The following is an 18,053-nucleotide window of genomic DNA, read 5'->3' on the forward strand; positions in this document are numbered from 1 at the left end:
TTTTAATAGAAAATTCACTACCCCTTTACTGTTTTGCCCAGGCCATCAGTAATAATGGACTTGGAATAAAGTTCTCTGGGAAGTCACAAAAACATGAAACATGTTTTTTTTAATCATGAAATAATAATTCCTCACAGTTTTAAAAAAATGAATTATAGTATCTTAAGTGTCTAATTTTTCCTGAGCTTTTGTCCGTTTTCTTGAGCTTGATAGCAACTCATTCTCTCTATCTAGATAATTTTGTGTGTAACTATCTACATAGTGAAGTGAGAGCTATGTACATTTTTAATCTTCAGAATAAAAAGATAGTATGCAGCCACCAAAGCAGAATAGAGTTCTCAGTTTGACTCAGACACTCCTAGTCTTACGTACGTGGTGGTGAGATAAGGGATTTCTGTGTCTGCATTTCAATGTGATTGATGATTACTTCTGGGTTATGGAACTTGGTTGATTACTTCTAGTAGAGCAAGTGATGCTCTGTGTCTCCCATATTCATGCAGGACTGAAGAAGTGGAAATACAGTCATGGGTGAGACAGGCAAAAGTTCCTTCTAGACTGACGCTAAGCAGCTGGTGATTGCAGTCTTTTATTTGGGGAAAATTCTGTTCTCTTTCATTCTTTCAATCCACTTAATGCCCTACTTTCTAACAAGTGCTTCAGATTTTGACATCTTTTAATATGAAAACTTTCTGCTTTGTTAGATAATTTTTAATATAAACCACCTGCAAAGTATTTATCAGTAGCTTCTGCAGTTGTTTTAAAGTTGAAAATAAAATGACTGTTTACTTATGTAAGCCTTGAGGGTCGTTACCTTTGCATATACTCACAGTGCTGCTAATGCAATTTAAAAGTATATCATAAATAATACCCTAAAAGTGCAGCTGTACAATTTATTAAAACCTACCACATGCAGATCTGACAACTTAATTTGTAGCTTTTATCCTGTCCTTCAGTCATTTCTTACCCTGTTTACAGATTCCAATGAAAAGGGATGAGCATTACAGCATTCAGTGAAGGCCATCTAATTTGAGCTTTTTGAAAGCAAAAGGAAGTAAATTCAGCAGCTGTGCAGCCCTTTCAGAGAGTACCCTGCTTAGCAGTTTCTTGTCTGTTCAAGTGAGGCTTCTCCACATGTGTTTCTCCCTTTCCCTGGTTGCTTGCTTGGAGAAGAACAGTGGATGTCCTGAAACCAGCCTCTTGTAAAACTCTGTGATGAGACATTCTCTAATTTCTAGGATTTCTGACTCTCGTTTAGGGCTTTCCAAGTGATTATTTTATGTTCTTCTGTTGGGAACTGAGATTATAAAGGAAGCTTGATTCTGGTTTTTAGTTTTGTTTACATAGTTTAAAGAAAACATTTGGTGAGTGGAATATATTATATTTGGGAAAGAGCAAGCATAGAGTCTGAGTTTTTGAGGGTGGCATTATTAGGGATGGGTAATGTAGCTCTAAAGGTGTTGCAAGTTTTATGTTCGGTTCAAGCACAAAGTTTTCCTTATTTTTTCTGTTGTGAAATGCCTGTGAAAGGTGTGCTGCCAGTCGCATAGTTTTGAAGCTTTTTGTGTTGTTTTTTTTTTAATTGCATTCCCAGCAGTAGGAATTTTATAGAAGATAGTCTTGCAAAAAGCGTGTCACACCATGGGTGGTGCTACTGTGAACACCTCACAAACACAGGTGTTAAAATGTCTTCAGATGCATGTTCTGTGTGTAAGATCTTGATGAAGAGTATGCTGAAAACTTGCTTTTGATACTTACTGTTTGGAACAGGGTATTTTCAGAGAGGCTGGAGGGAAATAAAACCAATACGTGTGCCAATAATTAAAAAGAGAAGAGTGGTGTGTGGGTCTGGGGAGGTGTGAGGGAGAATGATGGACTGTCAAGCTAACCTAATAATAGACTTACAATTCTGTTTGCATGTCAGATGTATTAAAGAATAATTCTAAAACTAACACCAGTTTCTCAAGCTTTTGTGTAAAAATAGTCCTTGTCTTTTGGAAATGAATGAGAAACTGGGTTAGTAAAGGTGACTAAAAAATTATGACAGAAACACAGACTTTGAAGCTTGTAGGGAGTGCTGGAGTGCTCTGTGCCCCTAGCAGAAACCTCCCTACTACCAAATCCCATCTCAGGACCTGCTGACCCAGGTATAACACAGCTCTCTGCTCCTGTATTACTGTAGGAGAGGGGGGGAAATGCTGCTTGTTAGGGACAGCACTTACATCCAGACCCGTCGCCTCTCCAGTGTTGGTAGGAGGGGAAGCAGCTGGCTCTGCAGCCAGATCAGGTAGGCTGGGCTGGGTGGGAGCAGGAGGCTTCTGCAGGAGCAGCGTAGCGCGTGCTTGCCTTGGGCCTCGCCATCAGATGCTGACCTTGTATTGCTTACGCAAAGCATAAAAAAAAAATAAATATGCAAAGAAATAATTTTTGTAGTGTTTGGTATTGCATATGTTTAGGACTGTAATGCTCCTAAATTATTAGTCTTTATCCCGTACCTGTAGTTTCAGGTAGAAGTAACCCAGGAAGAAGCTAATGCATTGGTTTTGTTTAAAGCATTGCACGTTTTTTAAAAACTTTTTCTTTTCGTTGGCTCTGAGCATTTGCTCTGCTTTCCCTAGGTCATGATTTCACTGACAAAATAGATTTTACTGCTAGATAATTAACTAGTGTTTGCTTATCTACATTAAAAAAAAGGGGGAGGGCAGTAATGACGGACATTCTGCTTTTACTATGTAATGTAGGAAAAAACCCCTTTTTTTGTTTTGTTCTAAAAATTCGTGGCTTTCTTAACTGGTGTTTTCATTGAAAGTCAAATGTCACAGATATCTGAGAGGAGTTTAGGCCTTAAATTTTGTCAGCTAAACGTGAGAACTTGAGCTTGGGAATGCATATTTTATGAATTCCTTTCTAGGGTTTCAGCTTGACCTGGGTTGGACGCTGCACTTAAGTTTTGAAGTGTCGTATTCCTGGGAGTGAAAAGTTAGGTAGCTGGGATGCAAGTTCAACTGCCTGGGCAACAGAGGCGCTACTGTAGTGGCTGTGGACCAGTTTTAGGAATGCAAGTAGTATTTTAAAGACAGACTTAAGTACCTTGGTGTGCCTGTTCATCTAAATACTTACCTAGTTGCAACCAAAATTCTGTAATTCTCAGTGTGCTTTCTGGATGGTGCAAACAGGTGAGATTTTTTGCTAGTGAGTTTTTAATAGTGGTATAATACAGTACATTCTGTTATTTTAACATTCTGGTTTTGCATCTTCAGTGAGGGAAATAGGGAAATAGTTTAGATCAATTTCCTGTAAGGCAGTTATAAAACTGGTTTGACCGTACCAGAAAGAATGGCTACAGATGGTTCACTGTCAAAATCTGAGGCTGTGTGAAGGTATCTTCTAGGTCAGGGTTTATTCGATACTGCCATTGAACACCTGAGTGAGGGAGCATGAAGTACTAAGCTTAAACCCAAGATAAAGCTCCTTAGGAATGCGAAGCTGTGACTGCTCAGGGTCAGAGTTGAAAGTGATGTTAACAAATTGGAAAAGTGATAGGAGAACAAAAATGCACTTGGATAGCAATAATCATCGGTGTAAGTACAAGAGATAGAGGAAGATATACCAGATGTACAAGATATAGGAAGTTAGCCTTTAAATGTGATTGCAAAAAGAAAAGGCACGATCTCTTCTCCATAGAAGTGCAGAAAACACGGCAACAGAAGGCAGTGCGGTGAGGTTTGACGTTAGGAAAAATGTCACTTTTCTGGGTGTGAGAATGTTAATAGTAGAATTGCCAAGAATGCCACTGAATCTACATTTGTCATTTCTTACAGGTGTTTGTCTTGTGGATAAAGGAACAGTTGGCCCTAATTTTGGCAGGGCTTTTGAATCTTTCTAAAATCTTCTCTATTCTTTTTCACCCTTAAGTTCCATTTTATTTTGTCTGGTAGTTTGTACAATACTACATTATTCTATAAATAAAAAGCTCACAAGTTGAAGGGAAGAACGGTGTGACTTGCCTTCCCAGTATTGTTATGCAGGTTATAGGGTATGAAGAAACCTTCTTTAAAATCTGATTTTCATATTTAGCATGATAATGTTTTAAAACATATGGGTTTGGGTTTTTTTAAACAGCTGTATAGCCCCTCAATAGAATCTGTAATATTGCAGTGTAATTCCTTTGTACAACTGAAATTCAGCAGAACATTTCGAAACCCTATTAAGAGAACTCCCCCAGTTTTTAAAATAGCCAGTATAGGAGATACCGTTCTTCTGTTATGGAGCAATACTGGCACCCAGTGGTGATCTCGTACTAGTGCATTCTGCGAAGTTGCGCTTTGCTGTCCTGTTAAAATTGTTCTCTCTTCTTTTGTGGTGTTACCAAGTATGAAAAATTTGAAACCTCTCTGTGTTCCCCCCCCCCCTTTAAAACCTTATCTTTTATATGGCATGATTGTATAAATCTGCTTACTTAGAGAATTAATGGAAGGAATGTTCTGATTTCTGCATACAGACATTGAAAATAGGTATAAAAATTTTACTATAAAGCTGCAATATTGTTTCCTGTGGCTGACACTGAATTACAAGTAGTACTGTTAGTGCAATCTGTGTTTTCTCCTGATATCACAGTGGTTGTGAAAAATTGTGAATCTGAAACATGTAAATTTTATAGAGCATGCTTATTAATATTGTTTTCCCTTATTTACTTCTTTCCTTAAAGAAAGCTTCTGCTTAATAAAATGTTAATTGTAGAGATGATAGAACAAAATTACAGATAATTTCTAGAAAGATATAATATGGGATAGAAAAAGGATGGAAGATTGAAGATTTGTACTTGCGCATGAACTGTTAGTTACAAATAGAGAGAACATGCTTTTCAAGAAAGCTGCTTGTGAAGAATATTGTTAGGAAAATTGTTTACCTGATGGATTTAATTCTAGAATAAAGCTCTGATTTTAAACCTTAAGTGTGTGTGTGTGTACACGTGCATGCTTGTCTGCGGATCAAGTATTTGATCCAGCAGTATACAGCAGACAAGGAAAAATGAATCTTCCTTTGATACCACCGATTTCTTCAGGGTTTCAGGCATAACTGGTAATAGTGTAGCAGTACAGAAACCTGTCTATTTAGGCCACGTCAGGTGTAATCTGTTCCTGATGAAGTAAAGTGGAAGATAAAATGAGATAAGTGGAGGCGCAGGTGAGATTGCTGCTACAGAGTTATATAGCCCTTAGCAATGGGAAATACCAAAAAAGAGAATGTGCACACCTATAATGTGCAAAAGTGGGTTATTAAATTGATATCACAGTTGATCTGAAGGAGCAGTGGGAAAACAGCTCTGCCTGTCACTGATGTAATATGTTTTTCTGTGTGTTACAAAGGAAGAATTACTGAAACCTGTTTTTCAGAGAAGCTTATTGAGAACATTTTGACAGACAAATTGCAGATTTGGATTTATGGTTCACATAGAAAGTACTGATTCATTACTAATGGCTTTGTTTTAATGTTTCGTTTGAAGGTACGGTAGGGATTCAGGTAGTTCTAGATGTTCTTCTGACAAAAGCTGTTGCTAAGAGGATTGTACTGCTACATGTCTCAGATGAGCAAAGCTGGGAGTGAGGGGAAGGAATAGGTGAGAGATCCCTCAGGTTTCAGCAAGCATAATGTGGAAGAATTGCAGTAGAAGCATTTCTTCTCCTCTCTGTTCTGGTCTCCTCTCTCAAGAGAATGCTCCACAAATAACCGTCTCGACCGTTTGTGGCAACTTTTGTGCCCATTTGGTTCTACGTTGATTTTATTTAGGTTTTTTTTTAATCTGTATTAATGTTCCAAGGTCACAAAATCTGTATGTGACTCATACCACTATAATTTCTTTAGAAATCAATTGATTTGTCTGCATTGTTTTAATTTATAACTTTTGGAATTGTTTTAGAACATGCAAGAAAGAAGGCTAGTGAGTACTCTTTTTCTGGGAAACCAAAGGTGCTTGCAACATATGTTATTCTAGTTGCCAGTCCTCATAAAGAAAAGTTCACTGTAGTTTTGTGTGTGTGTATTGGGTTTTTTCCTGTGGCAGTTTTAAACTATCTTTTTTTTTTTTTTTTTTTTTTCATTTTGTCGAAAATATAAACTTCTCTTCGGGGTGCTTAAGATTTTGGTGGGTAAAGCCAAACATAAGCTGCCAGTTGGAATGTAGTTGCCTCCTTTTAAGTCTTTCAGGCTCACCTTTCAGGGTACTATTATCTCCCCTGTATGCGAAGGGAATAATTTGTCTTGTTGCTGTCAGCGTAAGATGTCAGTGGTGAGCTACTGGTTGGCCTTAGACTTCCTGGAGAGCTTTGTGGAGCTTGGCTGCTTCTCACTCTATGTTTCTCACTCATTTATTTTACCATTTATTTATTAGCTCCTTCACCTTAAGCAAAAGTGCATAATTCTGAAATGTTTCTTTATGGGAAGGAGAAAGGGAAATAGTTGATGGTGGCAGCAGCGTTTCTGTGCCAGGTTATATGCCATGCTACCTTGCTTTTTAAAGAAAAGGTGGGAACAGCTTGTCATGGAGGTCTGGAGACCAAGAACTGATGGGGACACTGCTTGTACAGCACTGCCAGGTACCTCTCGGGGATTGGGAGCTCGTGAGCTGCTTCTAGCGCTGTGGTCAGGTTCATAGGTGGTTTAGGATTGCTTCCTACCCCTTGGACACAGGAAATGTGCTGGATTAATGTAATAGGATCACACTGCAGTTCACCTTTCATTAGAAGGTTGTGATAGGTCGTGATATTTTGCAAAATGGGCAGAAAGGGTAATGTAGATGTTGTGAGGCACTCGAATGGAATAGAGGTACAGAGCTGCAGGGCTAATGTCTTTGACTCTAGAGGAGTTTTTTGCTGTCTTTGGTTTTGTTCAGGGTCAGATTTCTTTTTTTTTTTTTTTTTCATCTAATACAGAGAACAAAAAGACTGAGTGGCCTTAAGCTGTAAAGGTCCTACCCTCAGCATATGACATGCCCTTATTAAAAGCTAATAGAAAAGGGGACTCTTTCCTTCAGAGCCTGGAAAAAGAATTTCAGATTTAGTAATCCATCTGTTGTGGGGGAAAGGATTATACCAGCTAAAGAGTTAATTTTGCCTGTTGCGACTCCCTTTTCATGCTTGAGAGATACAGGTGTGTGTTTCTCTGTATAACTACATTTATTTTAAAACAAATATTTCTTAAAGTGCTATTTTTTACTTAAAACTTGTGTAGCAGGAAATATTCAAAAGTAAAACTTAGTTCTTATAGGAGACTGCACAGACAATGAGGAGAAAATAATTTATTTCAAATAAGAACTTCCTGTAAGGTTGTAAAGAAAATCTAAACATGTATTTGGAATATTCACTGTTGTGTGAAGTAGTCTGTGTAGAGAGTTATTAGGGCAAAATAGAAAAGACTGACTTGATATACACTAGTTCCAAACTTCTGTATAATTATTTAAAGAAGGAGAAGTCTGTGCTTTGGCTAATTCTAGTGTACAGTGTTTCATGGTTGCGGTTTGTTCCCTGACCATTTGTGATGAAATCTGCACTTCTACATCCTGTTGCATAGAGGCAACACCTGATGCGGTACTGGAAGTCTCTGCTAATTTTTTTTTTTTCTTTTGAAGCTCTTCAGCATAGTTTTGCTGACGTAGTTGTTGATTTGATCTTTTTTCTTGAAAGTAATTTTCATCCTGATCTTATGCATTTAAGCAATTTATGCTTTCATGTAACCATTATCTAGAAAAATGAAACCAACCAACCCCAAACTATAAAATATCCCCCCCACTTCCATGTTCACAGATTTTTACTTTTTTGAAGATTATTTTAATAACCATGTTAATCAATCTTTTGCTGAAAAGCTTTATTGTTTGCTTGAATCAAACTAACAGGTGTCCCCAATGGCCTTTCATGATTGGTACCTCTGTTATGTTGGCAGAGATTTCAGTCAGGTGCACAATGTTTTTGCTAAGTGCCGTTGCTTAAATTAGGACAAGTCAAAATTGAATAGTCTTTTCCAGTGGGTTTCTTTTATCGTTCTGTCTCAAAAAACCTCCAAAGTAATGAGACAAACTAAACTGAAAAATTACTATAAATTTATATATAAAAAGTTATAAACTGAATTTTTTTGATTAAAGCAGAGGGGAATTTTGACAGCTGTGATTCAGTCTTCACTTTGAAGTGAGAAAGTAAAACATGACTCAGCAGTGAATTTTATGATAGCAGAATTAATCTTTTCCTATATAGGGAAAATTTATTAATTCTAGGTCAGATTCTTGTTTATTTGTTCTCTAAAAACATTTTTTTTTGCTTGCTGGAAAATGGTAGTTCTTATATTTAAGTAACTATGTAAGAGAACTGCAGTCCTGCTACCTTCAGGAGAATTGAAGAATGGCTTCATTTATGTTAGGAGCAGCAGAAGAGGAATCTTTCCACGACTTGCCCGCCAGTCTAAAACTCCGCTTATGGATTTTTTTACTCCCCCTAACCCCTGCTGTTGAACTTACGTTCAATTTTACGCTGAAGGTGACAGAAGGTAAACTTGTAGCGTTGATGGTATTGCTCTTTCTAGGAAGTCTGTTGGTGTAATTAAACCACAGTTGAAGCCTCAAGAGCAGGATAGTGCCTGTAGGATGTATCTGCTCTAGTTTCCTCTGGCAGAGTGGGAATGCTGTTCTGCTTTACTTTCTGACTCCAGCTAACAAGATCTGCTAATTCACAGTAGCTCCCTGAACCTTCATAGGTCATAGTACTGGAGCTTAGAGTTGCTCAGATGGGAAATCCTGCATTCCCATGCAAACGACCAAATCTTGCCACCTTGTTCTTCTCAAGCGTCTGCCTTTTATATAAAAAAATAAGATTGTTTCCTCGTATGTTTCTATACGTGCTTTTTTTTTTTTTTTCTCATTCAGTGCATCTGGGTTTTGGGTTGTTTTCATTTTGTTGTGGTGTGTTGTGATTTTTTTTTTTTGGTCGTGTTTTTTTTTGGTTGGGTTTTTTTTTTTTGGTGATAGGGGTGTAATCCCTCAGGATTTGCTAGATGTCATTGTCCAACTTGAACCTTTAGATCTCATCAAGTGTCTGAGAGCACAACTGGGATCGTTAATTAGTCTGGGAACACTGGCAGGGCTGGAGAGGGTGTCATTAATGTTACCTGAGCTGAATCAAATGGGCCTATCAAGTGTACTTCCCTTCAAATGTTTTGACTTGTTTGTATGTTACACTGTGGATGTTATTTTCTTTAAAAAGAAGTATTTCTTGAAGCACTCCGGAATATTTGTTTTTAATATTTCTTAATGTATATTAAGCTTTCTTTCTTAAATCGTTCTTTTATTTGTCAGGGAATGGTGATTTCTTGGTAGGTAGTTATTTAAATATTATGTGGGTAGGCGCTGTGTTTCAGACTGAGTATCTAGCAGATATTAATTATTTAGTGATTGCTGTGTTGTATTTAAATAAAATCAGGAGCTGTGCATAGATGGCAGATTGCCAGCTATGTAGAAAGGAAAACTGAAAATACTTCCTATTCCTTTGAATAGGAAATATTAGGCAAAAGCCCCCCCAAAATTCTGACAATACAAGTTAAAATTACTTTTTTTTTTTTCTGTTAAGGATTTTGGAGGTTAGAATACGTCAGCCCTTTTGAATTGATTAGCTGAATCCATTTAAAACTTACTTAGTTTTCAGATGAACAAATTTATTGTATGCTCACAGAATTTTTGCAGAAAGATACTAATCTTGGACTACCACCATGCCACAAATGCTACTTCCAAATGTGATGGTAGAGAAGATTTTTCTGTTCTTATTTAAACTTTTTCACCATATTTGACCGTTCATACACTGTAATGCGCTTCCATTTTTATCAGTTTCTTTGTAGCCCAGGCAAGCAAGAACACATTTTCCAGGATGGCAGTGTTATGTGCCCCAGCACTTGAAGGCTTGACAGTATGGTCTTGCTCTTTAGGAAAGGATGTGGTTGTATTTTGTCATGTGTGGGGTGGGGCATTTTTATTTGTTTTGTTTTTTTCCTCACAAGTGCATGAGTGAAAGTATACCACGTATATCAAGTGAAGCCCAAATGGTTGATTATGAAACCAGGTTCCTGTAATTTGGGGGGGTGCGGAGGGATGAGGAGCATAGTGTTAACCTGTTTGACATAATCAGAATGATGGCTGTTCTTCAGCAAGCCCCTTTGAATCATTTACCAGTAGTCCTTGCTAACTGGGAAGGTCCTAGATGGCTGGAGGCTTGCCAATGTGACACCCATCTACAAGAAGGGCCAGAAGGAGGATCCAGGGAAATACAAGCCTGTCAGCCTGACCTCAGTGCCAGGGAAGATTATAGAGCAGATCATCTTGAGTGCTATCACGTGGCAGGTACAGGACAACCAGGGACTCGGGCCCAGTCAGCATGGGTTTGTGAAAGGCAGGTCCTGATTGACAAAGCTGATCTCCTTTGACAAGGTGGCCCGCCTAGTCGATGAGGGGAAGGCTGTGGATGTTGCTTACCTAGACTTTGACACCATTTCCCATAGTGTTCTCCTGGGGAAACTGGCTGCTCATGGCTTGGATGGGCGTACTCTGCACTGGGTAAAAAAACTGGCTGGATGGCCAGGCCCAAAGTGTGTTGGTAATGGAGTAAAATCCGGTTGGCAGCTGGTCACAAGTGGTGTCCCCCAGGGCTCAGTTTTAGGGCCAGTTCTGTTTAACATCTTCATCAATGATCTGGATGAGGGGATTGAGTGCTCCCTCAGTAAGTTTGCAGATGACACCAAGTTGGGTGGGAGTGTTGATCTGCTGGAGGGCAGGAAGGGTCTGCAGAGGGATCTGGACAGGCTGGATTGATGGGCCAAGGTCCATTGTATGAGGTTTAACAAGGCCAAGTGCCGGGTCCTGCACTTGGGTCACAACAACCCCATGCAGTGCTACAGGCTTGGGGATGAGTGGCTGGAAAGCTGCCCGGCAGAGAAGGACCTGGGGGTGCTGGTTGACAGCCGGCTGAACATGAGCCAGCAGTGTGCCCTGGTGGCCAAGAAGGCCAACAGCATCCTGGCCTGTATCAGAAACAGTGTGGCCAGCAGGAGTAGGGAGGTGATTGTGCCCCTGTACTCGGCACTGGTGAGGCTGCACCTCGAATACTGTGTGCAGTTTTGGGCCTCTCAGTACAAGAAAGACATTGAGGTGATGGAGTGGGTCCAGAGAAGGGCAACAAAGCCGGTGAGGGGTCTAGGAAACAAGTCTTAGGAGAAGCGGCTGAGGCAATTAGGGCTGTTTAGTCTGGAGAAGAAGAGGCTGAGGGGAGACCTTATCCATCTCTACAACTACCTGAGAGGAGGCTGTAGTGAGGTAGGTGTCAATCTCTTCTCCCGAGTAACTAGTGATAGGAGAAGAGGAAATGGCCTCAAGTTGCACGAGGGGAGGTTTAGATTAGACATTAGGAAAAATTTAGAACAGACTGCCCAGGGAGGTGGTGGAGTCACCGTCCCTGGAGGTATTTAAAAGACATGTAGATGTGGTGCTTAGGCATGTGGTTCATTGGTGGACTTGGCAGTGTTAGGTTTACAGTTGGACTCAATGATCTTAAAGGTCTTGAACTTCAACAATTCTGTGATTCTACTTTGTAGTTAGAGGGGTTTTTTTGATCTTTCATTTAGAATTATGGAAGGAGAGATCTCTTAGTCTCCTCTTAGTGTAAGGAAACTGATTACATGAAGTAATTTTCCGAGTATTTTTACGTGTCACCAGAACCAAAGATACAAACTAAAGACGACTTATATACAGAAAAAATATTTGCCTAATGGATACATCGTGTGATATTCTAATATTATTTTTTTCTTTAACAGGTACCTTTCAGATGAAGGAATTGAAGCTTGCATAAGTTCGTCTGAAAAAGTTAATGCAAATGACATAATCCTAGTTGCCCTTAATGTAAGTTATGCTTGTGAAAACTTTGTGCTGATAAATCATGCTAAAAATGATATATCTAATGGCTCAAGTGTAGGTTTGTGTGATTAGTCAGGTGTACAGTTGTCTGTGTGATTTACGTAGAGGACAGAGTACCTATCTCTATCTCCTTGTATGAGTTGTGAATTTTATTTGGAAATAACACCCATTTCAAACTGTGGAACCTGGAAGAGAAAAATGAACATAATTTGCAATAGGAAAATATTTTTATGTTTTTGAAATGTAAATCTGAAGTCAAAGTACAAGCAGTAATAAAATCAGAAGTGCTGTGAAGTGACACGAGTATGAAATTGTAGTACAAAGTATTAGTTTGTTGGCATGAATAGAACTCCCTTACTTAGTTTGACTTCTGGACGTGATATTCCTTAAAGCATATTCAGACTAATGGTGAATTTTCCTGTGACATATACATATATATGTATAAAAATATATATATAACTATAAACAGATTTTTTTTATTTACTGTGGAAATCTGGATTAGTATTCTTTATTCCTGCCAACAAATAAATACAAAAATATACAAGATAGAGAAATAGCTTGGAAGCAGTAAACATTAATACTTTTAAGGGCTCAAGATATGTGTGAATGTGAATTCCTGTTTTTCAGAATTCAGGTATATGTGTTGTGGGTAAACATTAGTAAGCCTGCTTCCTTTCAGTAACAGTGAAAAGAGGGCAGCTACTTAATCCATGTGTTACTTAGTTTTTAATCTCTTCTATCAAAATTATGAGGGAGAGTTCTGAGAATTTTATATTTTATTTATTTAAAACTTCTCGGTCATCCGTACTCAGAAGTTTTGAAGCTTGTATGCACTGTATATGGATATACGTAAACTTCAACCTGTGAGTAGTTCCAAGGGGAAAAACAATGTAGTGGAGTGCATAAGAGAAAAGTATTCTTTCTTAATGAAATTGTGAATTAGGTTTGTTAGGGATTATGTTTTCCATCGTCGAGATTGAACCACTCTTGGTTTAAGATGCTACTCTGAAAAGTGTTTCCTCTCTGCTCCTTTCGTTGATTCTTTGAAACATGTGTTCCATCACTCATACGTATGCATGCACTGATTCGTGTAATGAATTTGAAAAGTAGAGCAAAATGATGATGCAAAAAAGCAAAGAATGTGATACAAAACATGCGGAGGGGGTAAGCATTTGGTTTCTGGGCTGTAATGGTATGTGTATGTATATATCTTAGAATGCATTACTGCTTTATAAAAAACAAACAAAAACCTTCTAAGTTACTGGCTATTAGCCCGTGTGTGATTATATGCTGGAATAAATATTAACATGATCAGTTGTGTGTGTATGTGTTGTATTTCTGGTTTGTTTGATGGGTAATAAAAATAAAATACACTAGAAATGTTACACAAGTACTCTAATTGCATATCAATATTTTTGTCATTAAGTCAGTTGTTTTGATGCCCAGAAGATTAAGTTGCCTGTTGGGTAAGTGCGGAATAGCAGTGTGGCTTGAACGACAGGATAACAGTGAATTTAGATTCCACTTCTTACAAATTCTTTCTTTGACTGCTAGAGACCTGTTTCAGGCAGAAGAAACAAAGAAGTCAGACGACCTTTTATTTCCCCCCCCCCCCCCCCCCCCGTGCATTGCTTATATAAGTATGAAATAGACATAAATGTACCTTCAGTCCTTCAAATGCTTTTATTTTGTGCAAGATCTTGCAAAGAGTTTGTAAAAGTTGTCCCCTTCCTGCTGCTCTGATTGCAAAGCACCTTGCTGGGGACTTGTCAATTATATGGATATGGAACACGCGTGAACGCTTGGTAGGAGCCTGTGTGCTATTCAGGGGTAAATAACTGACAGATGACAGATCAGTTCCCTTGGGTGGGCTCAGATTGAAAACCGAATGTGCTTTGTTACCGCTATCTATGGCTACCTTGTGCCACAGAAAGTGGATTAAGCATTTATCCACTCTGTAGATACTCGGAGTAAATACACTAAAAGAGCATCCCCACAGTTAGTTTTCTATTTGTAGAGCATCGATGTTTCTTGCTGAAAAACAGAATAAACCACTTGTTTACAGTGTTTTAGATACTAAAATATAGTGCTGCTCAGTTCTAGTTTAGGATGCTGGAATAGTAGTCTGTTGGCATATATTAATGGCAAGTTAGTATCAAAGTTCTAGTATTAATTACATTTAGCCCTTCTTTTGGAAGTGTTTATGATCATAATAAATAAGGATGCCTTTCAGCCTCGGTACAGTAATTTGCACCAGCATGTTCTATTTAAAACAACAGGCTTATTTCAAGCAATGGCGTATAGAAAACATAGGTGTGTTATGCTGCATTGCCGTGCTTTATTTTTTTTCTTCCTGGCACGTGTAAATGCACTAAAAACCTCATGTGCAAAGCTTAGTTAGTTTTTATTCCATTTCAGATTTTCACATGCTGCACCTTATAGCCATCCAGTGCATGGTTTTTGTCACACATCATCCTGATCGTTATGCTTGTCCAAACAGTGTTAGGTGAGGAAAGTGCTTTTGTGGAGATTTGTTCCTTTGGTCATGTGAATTCTTTACTTTAGTGTTGTCAGTGGCCATGTTGCACAGCTGCTGAATAATGTCAGGCAGCTGTCTACCCTACTTCCAAAAGAAGTAATCAGATGTTTAAGTTAAAAACCATTTAATGGAAATAGAATGTAAGATTTTACTCCAGGTGTAATTGCAAAAATCATCCCAACTTTTTATGAAGGATTTGTGCATGTAAAACCACACAAACTGAAAATGCTTTTCTCTAAGTGCCGGATGGAGAGTGAAGAAAGATGTTTACCTCTATTAAATCTCAGAGTTATGTCTAATAATTAAACATTACTTAATAATTTCATTTAATCTATTAAAAGCATTTTATTCATGTTTGAAAATGTGCTTAAAACAAGTATATAATTTAAAGAGCAGGAGGATTTCTTTTGTAAACTCTTAGTTGTTGAATATTTTTTGTCATATGCAGTTACAGGGATTTTTTTATGTATAGTCTATAAATAGTTGGCGCTATGGAAGAAATACACTTTTTTCCTATTTCATGATTTTTTTTTTTGAAACAGGGTATTTTAGGTTAATATTCTCTTGTCTTCTGTATTAATTTCAGACAGATTTAAGAACGATTGGCAAGAAATTCCTCCCCAGTGACATCAATGGTGGAAAGGTGGAAAAGGTAGACAATATTTTTGCTTCACTTTTTCTGTGTTCTGTGATTTCTGTGTGATGACAGCCTTCTATGGTGCATTAGTCTAGCTTTGTCATTATTTCACCTATAACAGAACCCGGTATTTGAGTATATGATGGGATAAATATAGGAGCATACTAGTTTGCCTGGTAGGCTTCATAAAGAGGAGACTCTTATTTCTCCACTTTGAAATGCTTAAGTAAAAGTGAACAATCCTAGCAACTTAATTTATCACTCAAAAGTCATTTGACTTGTTAGATCTTCACATGATATCAAAAGTTCATTTTTTTTCCCCTCCTTTATTCTTGCCGGGGCAACAAAGCAGGTTAGGAATAAAGCAAAGCAGCTGTATAATTATGGTACATAGTGATACGTGTTGATGCCGTATTACTTGACTTATTGATATACATGGTTATAGTTATATACTTTGTGCTAGACTTTTAACATATATTGTATGTTTAGATAAAAGTTAAATTTGGCCCCTTCAGTGCACCCTTTCTGTTTCCTTCCTTACGTGCAGTTAAGAGAGTGGATAAATGAAGGAATTCTATTTTAAACCTGATATAGTTCTTAATTAAAGTCATTATCCCTAACTTCCAAATATTGACAGTCTATATCACTGACGTGAAAGTTCTGGGGAAACATACTTCGTTCCTGTTGAAATTCAAATAGTGATAAATGAAGGCGGATTTGTTTAAAGAAAGCAAGGTTGCTGAGAGAAGCTGTTAAGAGCAGTTGGGATTTGTTTTTTCTGCTGATGCTATTGTTTGAATGGAGTGGTGACTGCAGTAAAGGCTGGCTTCTGCAAGAACAGCAGGAACATTATTGTTAGGTGTGAAAAGCACACTTGAGAGATAGTGTATTGCAGGATCACAGTTTTTAGCCAGGCAGCAGCATGTGCATGCAGTGTATTACTTATTAAACTAACTTTCTGGGAAAAGTTGAATTAATGTTATTTCTTACTATGTGGAGCTAGTTTTTTTGCAGATATTGCTTAAAAAAAATTAATCAAGGTGATATTTTATGAAACTGATTGTGTACTTGTTTAGGTTTCTGGTTCAAGAAACTTCAGTGTTCTTGAAGTTATACTGTTAAAGATACTTCAGTGCTTAAATAATTTTTTACCACCTAAAATAATTTGATTTAGCTGCTTCTTATATCTGTGACTTTAATATTTTTCTTCCTCTTCAGTATCCGATTTTTGAAATATGGAAAAAAAAAAGAGTAAAATAATTGCTTTTTGTCATCTATTTTTGCACTGTTCGTTTCTCAGTTGCTTGATTGGAGTAATACTGAATTTTGCATTTCAGATCGTGTAATATTCACAAGGTTCAAATGTATCTGTCTAAATGTAATCCTCCGAAGTATTAAGGTTGTATGTGTCGTAATGCTTGCCTTAATTTAGTTTTGCTGTTGAAACATGATTTCAGTTCAAAGTGACTTTAATAGTACTGTTTTTTTCAGAGTTTTGTTGCATTATGGTAGGATTTCTTTAGAGATAGTCGTTCAGTTTTTATTCATCACTTGAGAATATACCTAGTAACTTGTCCATTTCCTTTAGAAAGAATGTTTTATAAATTTCTGTTGTCATTATGTATTTCAAGTGGTCAATTAAAGGTAAAAGTGACATTAATTTCCTCGAAGCTTTGATGAAAGTTATATATGAGAATATTAATTGCATGCTTTAGAATGTTTGCTTCTAGTTTAGCTCCACAGGTCACCACTTGGGGTTTTTCATGTTTCTCAGCTCAAACTAGAGAAGGTGCAATTGTACCATTTGTTTCCACAAAATACAAAACCTCTGCACAAAAACGAGGAATGTGTGCTTGAAAACGGTGGGTGGTTAGTGCTTTGAAATGCCTGTGAGGTAGCAGCTACCCTTTCATGGTAAAAACATTCAGCACCGGTAAACACACAAATACAGAATCACAGAATGGCAGGGGTTGGAAGGAGATCATCTAGTCCAATCCACCTGCTAAAGCAGGGTCACCTACAGCAAGTTGTACAGGATCATGACCAGGCGAGTTTTGAGTATCTCCAGGGAAGGAGATTCCACAACCCCTCTGGGCAGCCTGTTCCAGTGCTCTGTCACCCTCAAAGAGGTTTTTCCTCATGTTGAGGTGGAACTTCCTGTGCTCCAGCCTGTGCCTGTCGCCCCTTGTCCTGTCACTGGGCACCACTGAAAAGAGCCTGGCCCCATCCTCTTGACGCCCGCCCTTTAGATATTTATACATGTTGATAAGGTCCCCTCTCAGCCTTCTCTACTCCAGGCTAAACAGCCCCAGGTCTCTCAGCCTTTGCTCATAGGGTGGATGCTCCAGTGCCGTCATCATCTTCGTAGCCCTCCGCTGGACTCTCTCAAGTAGTTCCCTGACCTTCTTGAACTGGGGCCCCAGAAATGAACAGGGCAGAGTGTATTGAGTAAGACTGGACCCGGTTCTTACCCCTGGGGAACACCACTAGCTGCAGGCCTTCAACTAGACTAAGCACCACTGATCACAACCCTCTGAGCTCTGTGCTTCAGCCAGATCTCAATCCATTTCACTGTCCACTCCTCTATCCCACACTTCCTAAGCTTTGAGGATGTGATGGGAGTCATTGTCAAAAGCCTTGCTGAAGCAGAGGTAGACAATATCCACTGCTTTCCCCTCATCCACCCAGCCAGTCCTGCCATCGTAGAAGGGCATTGGGTTAGTTAGGCATGATTTCCCTTTGATCTTCTTTTCCTCCACATGGTTAGAGATAACAGCCAGAATGAGCTATTCCATCACCTTTCCAGGGATGGAGGTGAGGCTGACTGGTCTGTAGTTTCCCAGGTTCTCCTTGCCCTTTTTGAAGACTGGAGTGACATTGGCTTTCCTCCATTCCTCAGGCACCTCTCCTGTCCTCCATGACTTGTCAAAGATGGAGAG

General features: G+C 38.5%; 1 protein-coding gene across 2 annotated transcripts in view; it reads left to right on the forward strand.

The window, feature by feature from the left end:
- Positions 1 to 18,053, forward strand: part of TDRD3 (tudor domain containing 3) — a 122,177-nt gene that overhangs the window by 38,581 nt on the left and 65,543 nt on the right. For both annotated transcript variants that reach the window (XM_086481985.1, XM_086481986.1), the window contains exons 2-3: positions 11,839 to 11,923; positions 15,064 to 15,129. The gene's annotated coding sequence lies outside the window, so the exon portion shown is untranslated. The remainder of the gene's footprint in view (positions 1 to 11,838; positions 11,924 to 15,063; positions 15,130 to 18,053) is intronic.

Source organism: Leptosomus discolor, chromosome 1, assembly GCF_034619465.1.
Source record: "Leptosomus discolor isolate bLepDis1 chromosome 1, bLepDis1.hap2, whole genome shotgun sequence".
Taxonomy (NCBI): domain Eukaryota; kingdom Metazoa; phylum Chordata; class Aves; order Leptosomiformes; family Leptosomidae; genus Leptosomus; species Leptosomus discolor.